General features: G+C 39.2%; 1 non-coding gene across 1 annotated transcript; it reads left to right on the top strand.

The window, feature by feature from the left end:
- The first annotated feature begins 9,242 nt into the window (after positions 1-9,242).
- Positions 9,243-9,349, top strand: LOC133833262 (small nucleolar RNA R71). Its single transcript, XR_009892654.1, has one exon. It is a non-coding gene; the product is annotated as a small nucleolar RNA R71 (small nucleolar RNA).
- Positions 9,350-9,569: the final 220 nt, after the last annotated feature.

Below are 9,569 nucleotides of genomic sequence, written 5' to 3'. Positions count from 1 at the left end.
TGGATGACCAGCTACACGTTCAAGGATTGGATCAATGAATGGGAGTGGAAAATGATCTTTGCAGGAGGCGACGTTTAATTTTCTATAATCGATGCACATACGCCACCCTGTCACCGTTTTTGTGGGGACAATGACCCCTTTTTTGTTTTGAATCACGGTGACACCAGATTTCTTGGGTACGACTTGAGTCAGACTGACCCATTTGCTATCTACTACCGGGTAAATAATACCAGTGTCTAGCAATTTCAAAACTTCATTTTTTACAACTTCTTTCATTGCGGGGTTCAGTCGCCTTTGAGGGTCTCTTCGAGGGATAGCCTCGTCCTCCAGATTGATTCGATGGGAGCAAATTAAAGGGCTAATACCTTTGATATCAGCAAGCGTCCAGCCTATCGCAGATTTATGCGTTCGCAGTAGCTCGAGTAACTACAATTCTTGAGAATTTTGAAGGTTGGACGAGATGATAACTGGAAAGGTTTCACCGTCTCCCAAAAAGGCATGTTTCAAACCCTCGGGAAGTTGGGTCAATTGAACAATTGGAACCTCTTTGGCTGAAGTTTTCGGCTGTGCCCTCTCGCGAGGTAGCTCTTCAAAGCGAGGTTGCCAAAACTGAGTCCTTCTATTGCGTGAGTCTATGCGATCTGATATTGCAAGAGTAGACTCAATAGAACTGAGACTTTCGTTGTCAGACAGAAAGAGGAGTTCATCAAGATTAGCAAAGTTGCTTTGCAATTGAACCTCCTCGGGAATTTTAGTGTCAATCATGAATGTTTGATAGCATGCATCATCTTCTCGGGTTTGTTTCCCAATGTGGAGAATATTGACTTCAGGAGTTATGTTTCCAAATGATATCTTCATTAGACCATTCCGACAATTGATCAAAGCATTTGCAGTGGCAATGAATGGTCTTCCAAGGATAATAGAAATTCCGACAATTGATCAAAGCATTTGCAGTGGCAATGAATGGTCTTCCAAGGATAATAGGAATTTTAGACTCCATGTTCACCACATATTGGGTATCAAGAATAAGAAAATCCACGGGGTAATAGAACTTTTTAATTTGAACCAATACATCCTCAACAATACCCCTAGGATTTTTGGTGGAACGATTAGCAAGCTGTAGCACAACAGATGTTGGCTTCATTTCTCCAAGACTGAGTTGCGAATATACAGAGTAAGGTATGAGGTTTACACTCGTGCCAAGATCAAGTAAGGCTTGGCTGACTTCATGGGTCCCAATTCGGCAAGAAATGGTGGGACAACCGGGATCTTTGTATTTTGGCGGTGCCTTTTGTTCAATCACCACACTCACTTGCTCGGTCAAGAAAGCAGTTGTAATGCCCCGGATTCTCTATTATGGTTAATGGCTGGATTAGTAGGGCGGGAGGGCCATAACTGTTTAATTATGCCATTAAATGTGTTTATGCATGTTTATGAGAATTATATTATAATATGATGTTAAATGCATGCATGTGAGTCCACATTTGCCTATAAGGGTATTTTGGTAATTTGGCCCGTTGAGGGTATAATTGAATATTTGTTTGTATGATAATGATATACTGTGATACCACATTATAATGTGAATTGGTTCGAGTATTTCGACATGAGACGATCTTTAAGCGTGATTATCGGTTTGGTCATAACAGGCTTGAGCTCGGGGCTCGGGGAGAGTCTCGGGATGATATTAAAGGTTATAGCGTTACCGGGGATTTTAGGGTAACAGGTTATGAAATATTGATGTTTGAGGATATTGAGATTAGCGGGAATTGGGAAGCGTTAGTTATAATTAACGGGTTAAGCTAGAAGTACCAATTTTGCCCTTGGGTTGGTTTAGGAGGCTTTGGATGGTATAAGGGCATTTTGGTCATTTTAGGGGTGAATATACTTGTTTTAAATGGCTGAAGGCTGTAGAATAAAACAGAGGCTATATCTTCTTTTCCCGTACCTTCCCATAACTTCATCTTCTCCATTGCCTTCTTTGAGAGTTTTGTGTTCTTGGTGGTAATTCAAGCTAGAGGAACTTAAGGCTGGGTTGGAGCACTTGTGTTAGCCTGTGAGGGAGGCTTGAAGCTAGTCTCAAGGTGAGTTTTGGCCATTAATTTCAGCTGGTGCTCTGTTTTGCTTATAGTTTTTAGTTCATGGCTTTTGATGTGGGGAGTGAGGATTAAAGGGAGTTTTTATGTTGTTTTGATTGGGGTTTAATGTGAGTGAGCTAAGGTTGTTATTTGGGGGTTTAATTACATGTTTGGAGGAGGTTTTATGATGGTTTGAGAGGCTGGTTTGAGGGAAAAACGCACAGGGGGAAAATCTGGTTTGTGCGTGGGCTAGTTGCTGAACTGGGCTGGGTGCCGCGGCACAGCTTTTGCGTGCCGCGGCCCATGCGCGTCTGGCAGATGGGGGCCTCTTAGTTTGGGGGCGTGCCGCGGCACAGCTTTTGGGGGCCGCGGCCCATAAGGACAAACTTGCTAAAAAGTGGTTTTTAGCTTAGGGATTCAAACCATAGGCCTCGGGGTTGGACCTAGTACCCAGTTGGGTAGTATTTGAGGTCTCGGGGGCTGGGTTTTGGTTTGGGAACCCTCAGTTATCATTTTTATTGATGAATCCTATATTTTGGTTATGATCAGGTGACCGTCGAGGAATTTAAGGGTTGATCGTACTAAGGGGTCGTTCATATAATTATTCTCACTCGAACCAGAGGTAAGAAAACGGTGTCTGAGTACAGTTGCACCCTGTATAGGTATATGACATGCGTGGTTTAATACTTGAGGCATGTTGGTTGATATATGTGGACATGGATTGCATATTAAATGTTGTTGAACGTTGTTTACCTGTTTGAGACACTGACTAGTCAGGGACCGACTCTAAAGTCGAGAATCATGCATTGAATGGCTCTATAGCATTAATGCCAGACCGACCCTAGGGTCGAGGAACTTATAAGCGCTTGCCTGGTCTACGACCAGATGATTATAGCCAAGGTATATGACCCCGGTGACTGTTTGTCACAAGGCTAAGGGACGTTGTCCATAGTTTCGACTCTAGGGTCGTGAGGAAGGTTATGTTGGTGACCAATCACCATACACCTGTCCTAAACAACTTATGAAAGATTCATTTCTCAGTTAAGCCCTGGTGACCCTATCGTCACATGGCTAGAGGGAGCGATGCTCATTATTGTGACTTTTGGCTATTGTCACCTGTTTGTTGGACTGATAGTCCTGAATGGTTATTGTGATTGTTGTTGATATTATATCATGTTTTATCATGTTTTCTTGCTGGGCCTTGGCTCACGGATGCTTTGTGGGGCAGGTAAAGGAAAGGAAAAGCTTGGCCAGCCTTGAGTGGAGAGCTTGGGCGGTGTGATGTACATACAGGGCCGCTTGACCGCCACGGTCAAGGAGTTCTCAGAGGGACTAGGGGTTTACCCTATTTTTGTCGCTTAGGCCGGCGGGGATTGTATATTTGGAACCGTAGCAACTCTTTTGTAACATGAACTACTTGTAAACATTTTAAAAAGGCTCATGAGCAGTTTATTTACTTAATGAAAAGTGCCCTTTCCCTTTTTACTGGTTTTACACCTTAACCTGTTAATGACACTTAGATCACGTTTTTAACCAAAGGACTCGGGTAGCGGGTCAAATTTCCGGTTCACCGTAACTGTTCTGGGGTAACCAGGGCGTTACAGCAGTCTTCTTGACATGGTGCTTCCTTTTTGCAGTGCAAAGATCCTTGATGATTTTGGCATAAGCCAGCACTTGTTTAATGATGTGAAGTAGGGATGCACATGGGTTGGGTTGGCCGGGTTGAGGACATTTGAATGAGCCAACCCAATTACATCGGGTTAGAGAATCATAACCCATTCAAAATATTTTTATTGTATAACCCAACCCTACTATTTACATTGTGGGTTGGGTTGGGTTGGTTGGGTTATACATAATTTTTAAATATTAAAAATTTTAAATTCTTATGAAGTTTAATTTTCAAAATAAGTAATTCTTATCAGAATTTAGAAAAAAGTTGATCAAATTAAAACATAAAAACAAGAAAATTAAGTCTTGGTGGTTGAAATCTAAGTCTAACCACCCAAAACATTACAATCATCCAAACACAAGTCCTAAAGTTATTACAATCATCCATAAAATAAGTCTAAAAAAATTCAACCAAAATAAAAAAAAAATTGAATCTATCAATCAACAATGACAGTCTTGGTCTTCTCCTTTGATGTTGCCTTGGCCTTGGGTTTGTTTTCTTCTACAATAAAAAAACATAAGTTAAATAATTTATTGAAAAATAAATAAGCATAAAACAAAGAACACTAATATCAAATAAATCTATTTAGTTTATTTACCTTCTTCAAGAAACACATAAGATTGTATTTCATCCAAATACTCCATTAATTGAATCCCTTCATGACTCCCCTTCAACCAACTTTGAGTGCATACTAGTGCCTCCACCATTTTTGGACTCAAAGAACTCCTAAATGAGTCCAAAATACGTCCACTAGTACTAAACGCAGATTCAGAAGCCACAGTAGACATAGGGATAGCAAGAACATCTTTAGCAATCATAGATAAAATCTTATACCTATTAGAATTATCCTTCCACCAAAGTAAGATATCAAATGAGGAAGTCATTGGATTGACTGGTTCTTCAGCCAAGTATCTGTCAACATCATTCATTTTCTCAGTCACAAACATTTGTTGTTGTTGTAAATAATTCTCCAATAATCTCCTCCTATGAGTTTCTTTGCCATCACTCTTCGGTGGTGAGTCACTTTTGCTAACCTGAAAAAGAAATACAAACAACAACTCAACAAACAATAACATATTAAAATCAATGAAAATAAAAACAAAATAAGCAACAAACCTTATCACCATCACTCTCACCCTCAACATTATAACAATTGTACAATCGTTGAAGGATTTTTTCCACCTTGACAACAATTTTAGCAACAGTTTCAGCATCATAAACAGTCTCAAAACAATACTTCAAATACTTCAACCTATACCTTGGATCAAGCACAACAGCCAAAAACAACAAAGGATTGATGTTCTCTGAATTGCCCCAATATTTGTCATATTTCTTTTTCATACTAGCAGCCATGGTCGATAACAAAGAATCACTACTAGCAGCCTAATCACTCAATTGAGTGTGAATCTCACAAATCTCATGGTAGAAGTTGTTGGAAGTTACATGCAAGGTGCCACTAAATTTTAGAGTAACTTCATAAAAAGTGGAAAGAAATTTAACAAAAATCATAGCACTCTCCCAATCACTAGAACTAGGTGGTCCAATCCTTTTCTTCCCATTTTCATTTTCCATGAAGAAACTTAAAAATTTATCATCTTCCTCTTCATACCTTGCAAAAGATTTTTCAAATTTAAGAGTCACATTTAACATCATAAAAGTGGAATTCCACCTTGTAGGGACATCTAAAACCAGCCACCCCTTGTAATCAATTCTTTCCCTTTCCACACAAGCTTTAAATTTATGCAATCTTGCAGGAGATGACCGAATATATCTCACACAATTGCGAATGGCAGCAATTGAATCATGCATGTCTTTCAACCCCTCATTCACAATTAGATTTATTATGTGAGCACCACACCTCAAATGCATAAACTCACCATCAAGAACAGACCCATTCCATGCATTAACCCTCCTCTTTACATAACCAACAGCTACATCATTAGCTGATGCATTATCAACAGTCACAGCAAAAATCTTTTCTACTCCCCAACCAAGCAAACAAGCTTCTATCACCTTACCAATAGTTTCACTCTTGTGATTAGAAATTTGACAAAAAATTATAATTCTTTTTTGCAAATGCCAATCACTATCAACATAGTGTGCAGTGAGACACATATAAGCCATTTGGGTGGAAAATGTCTAGCAATCAGTTGTTAAACATAATCTTTGGCCAACCTTGGTTAACTCCTTCTTCAACTTAACCCTCTCATCACAAAACAACTGGTAGATATCCCTAGTAACAGTCATTCTACTTGGGACAAGAAACTTGGGTTGCAACTCCTGAACAAACTCCCTAAAACCTTTACCTTCTACTACATTAAATGCTTGCTCATCCTTCACCACAAACCGAGCTAAGGATTTTAGACATCTCTCCTTATTAAATGTCACAGCCAACAAACTTCCCTCTCCATCATTAGCACTTTGAAATGAAAGCAATTTTTGTTTTTTATCAGCTACCCTATATGGATACTTCTTGCATTGGTTGTTTAAATGGACCCACAAACTACTTGTCCCAACTCTCCTACTATCACAAGCATAATCTTTCCCACAATAATTACAAATGCATCTAGGGTCTTTAGGATTCCCATCCTTCACTTTTGTAAAGTGATCCCAAACAGTAGAGTTCCTAGTTGGCTTTTTCCTAGATTTGGTTGGCTCATCATTGCCTTCTTTTTTGGGTGACTTAAGCTCAATAGGAGTTGTGTTTGTGGTGGTGTTTTGGGTAATGTTCGTGGTGGTGTTTGGGGTAGTATTTGTGGTAGCAAGCACTTCACCTAATTGGGTGGAAGTTGGGGTAAGAAACTTATCCATCATTCCTATACATGTAAAAAAAATGCAAGCAATTATCAATTATAATTTACCACATACAACATATAAAAACAACTCACTAAGCAATATCATAATGAAACCAATCTTAATTAAAAAGAAAATAACAGCTAAGCAAAACATTTATGATACCAGTCAACAACCTTGTTGTGCGTGGCTTTGTTATACCTGGAAGGACAGAAAACTTTCTGATAGACCAGATCAACTATTTGTTGCAAGTCTAGAGCATACTTGTATAGATCTGCCTCTTACATCTGGTTTCCAGCCCATACACTTAAGGTTCTGGATTTAAAATAGAATACTAATAGTCTAATACCCATTCTAATAAATAAAAAAACTGAGCAAGCATAATTAAAGCAATTCTAATCAAACAAAAACAACATATATATATATGTTTTTATATTATGCTCAAGAGGGAAGGAAACTTACAGATACCTGTGTAGAGCTTGAATGCAGTTGGGAGAGCTCTCTGTTTAATAACCCACCCACCAGATCAGATTTGAAAACAACCACATTTCCCTTTTCAATGCGACAAATGATCGAACACAAAAAAAGGTGCAAAAATGCTAAGATGGACAATAGTTCAAAACCAGAAACATTGAAACAAAGTTGTGTCATGTAACTCTCATTTTTCTCTCATAAAAAATAGTCTTAAGTTCTATAATAGATACAGAAAAAAGGAACAATACCTGATAAATGTGATGAATCTTACGAACTCAGTACACATCAACTGCCACTTCCAAGACAAGACAACAACCTTTCCCTCTTTCTGCCCAATTTAAAACAGAGATGCATTAGGTAAACCCACCAAGAAAACCAATGAACTAAAAAACTTTATAAGCAAAAAAATAAAAAGATGATCTATCTATATATATGTATATATATTTCAGCGAAATGGCCTCAAGAAAACGTTTTCAGCACAGCAACTTGCAATTATTGTGGGAATCCGCCATAAATATATATTGCTGTAAGCAAGAGCAAGTTGCGCAACTATATATGTATATATGTATATGTATATATATTAATATATATATAGATGTATATATATATTGCAGAAGAGGAAAACGTTTTCAGCAGCACAACAAGAGCAAGTTGAGCAACTATATGTGTATATATGTATATATATATTGCAGGAGAGGAAAATGTTTTCAGCAGCACAGCAAGAGCAAGTTGAGCAACTATATATGTATATATATATATTATATATATAGCAAGCAGGAGAGGGAACGAATAGGCGGAGAGGAAAATTGCTTGCTTCACATATATGTATATATAATATAACTTAACACTTACCAAGAGAGAACTTGAGAGACGACAGACACAGAGCTTTGACTGGAATGGAATAGATGAATTGAAGATTGAAGAACAGAGAGAGAGGGAGAGTAACCGTTCGGCTATTCAGTGAGTGTGCCTTCGAAAAATGAAATGAACTTTAGGAGGGTTAGGGTTAGGGATACACAGTTAGGTTGGGTTGGGTTGGCCCAAACAGGTTGAAGCCCGTGGCCTGAGCCGTACATGCTCGGCCTGTTCCTATGGGTACCGATTAGGCTTCGGCCTAAAAAGAATCGGCCCAATTCGGTGTGGGTTGGGTTGGGTTGTCGGCCCACTACTATTTATGTGCAGCCCTAATGTGAAGCAAATGAAGATTAATCTTCACTTGTGTCAAGTGCTCAAGGAGTTTAGCTCGCTTATCAGGAAGTTTCCCAACAGGTTTCAAAGCCTAGGGAAATGGTACCTTTGGAGTGGCATTGAGTGATGGATTTTCATAAATGACTTTCGGAGTACTGTGAGTGTTGGATTTTATGGGTGGTTCTTGCAAAGTTTTACCGCTTCTCGTCGTGATGGCATTCACTTCCTTGACATTTTGATCATTAGAATTTGAAGATTGAGCCATGTGTTGGCCTTGCACATTGAATTTCAGTTGGGAAGGAAGTTTGCCTTTTTCCGGAATGGCTAAGGATTCAGTCAATTTTGAGAATTGACATTTCATTTCCTTGATTTCTTCCATCATTTGGCGATTCAGTTTGGATTGTTCCTCTATGAATGGATGAAGAGTATTCTCGAGAGAATTTCGTTGTGGATGAGCATTGTATTGAGGTGCAGAATACGCCTTTGATGGTTGAACTTGTTGCTCATTTCTCCATTGACCTCCAGATGATTGAGCTTGGTTGGAATCTCTCCAACTGAAATTTGGGTGGTTTCTCCAACCAGGGTTGTACGTATGGGAGAATGGCTTGTTATATGCCCCTAAGGCATTGCATTGCTCCTCATAAAGCCCCCTCATTTCATTCAAAGCTAAGTAGTCTTTTGCTAAGTGCTCCGTCCCTCCACAAACAAAGCATGGTTCTTGCGGTTTCGCTTGAGCGATCATGTGCGATTTTTAGCCATTTTTCATCATTAAGACCTCAAACTGATTTTTCAAAGCTTCAATTTGGGCCTTAACCCTATCCTCTTCTCGAAGTTGATAGATCCCATATGGTTTGTGTTGGTTAGTGCTATCAGTAGCACTTGGACCAGTCCAGGTGTGAGACTTTTTCGCGGTTTCTTCGAGATATTCAAGAGCATCGTCTGGCTCTTTTTCAAGGAATTCACCATTGCATAGCATTTCTACAAACTGGCGCTCACGACTTGTGAGGCCTTCATAAAAGTAACTGACCAAATGCCAGTTCTCATAGCCATGGTACGGGCATTGATTTAATAGATCTTTGAATCTTTCCCAGACTTGATAGGACGTTTCATTGTCCTTTTGGGAAAATGTGGAATTCTGTTGTTTTAGACTGTTGGTCTTATGGCTAGGGAAGTGTTTCAGAAAGAAGGATTTGGTCATCTCCTCCCATGTTCCAATAGACTTAGGTCTCAAAGAGTATAACCGACTTTTGGCTTTGTCCTTCAAGGAGAAAGGGAAGAACTTCAGTTACACAGCATCGGCATTTTCGGCTCGATTATAGAACGTGGCTACTACCTCCTCGAATTCTCTGATATGCACGTATGGGCTTTCA

This window comes from Humulus lupulus, chromosome 4 (assembly GCF_963169125.1).
Source record: "Humulus lupulus chromosome 4, drHumLupu1.1, whole genome shotgun sequence".
In the NCBI taxonomy this organism is placed as follows: Eukaryota; Viridiplantae; Streptophyta; class Magnoliopsida; order Rosales; family Cannabaceae; genus Humulus; species Humulus lupulus.
Note: the sequence above shows the minus strand (reverse complement) of the source record. Positions and strands in the feature narration are given on the sequence as shown.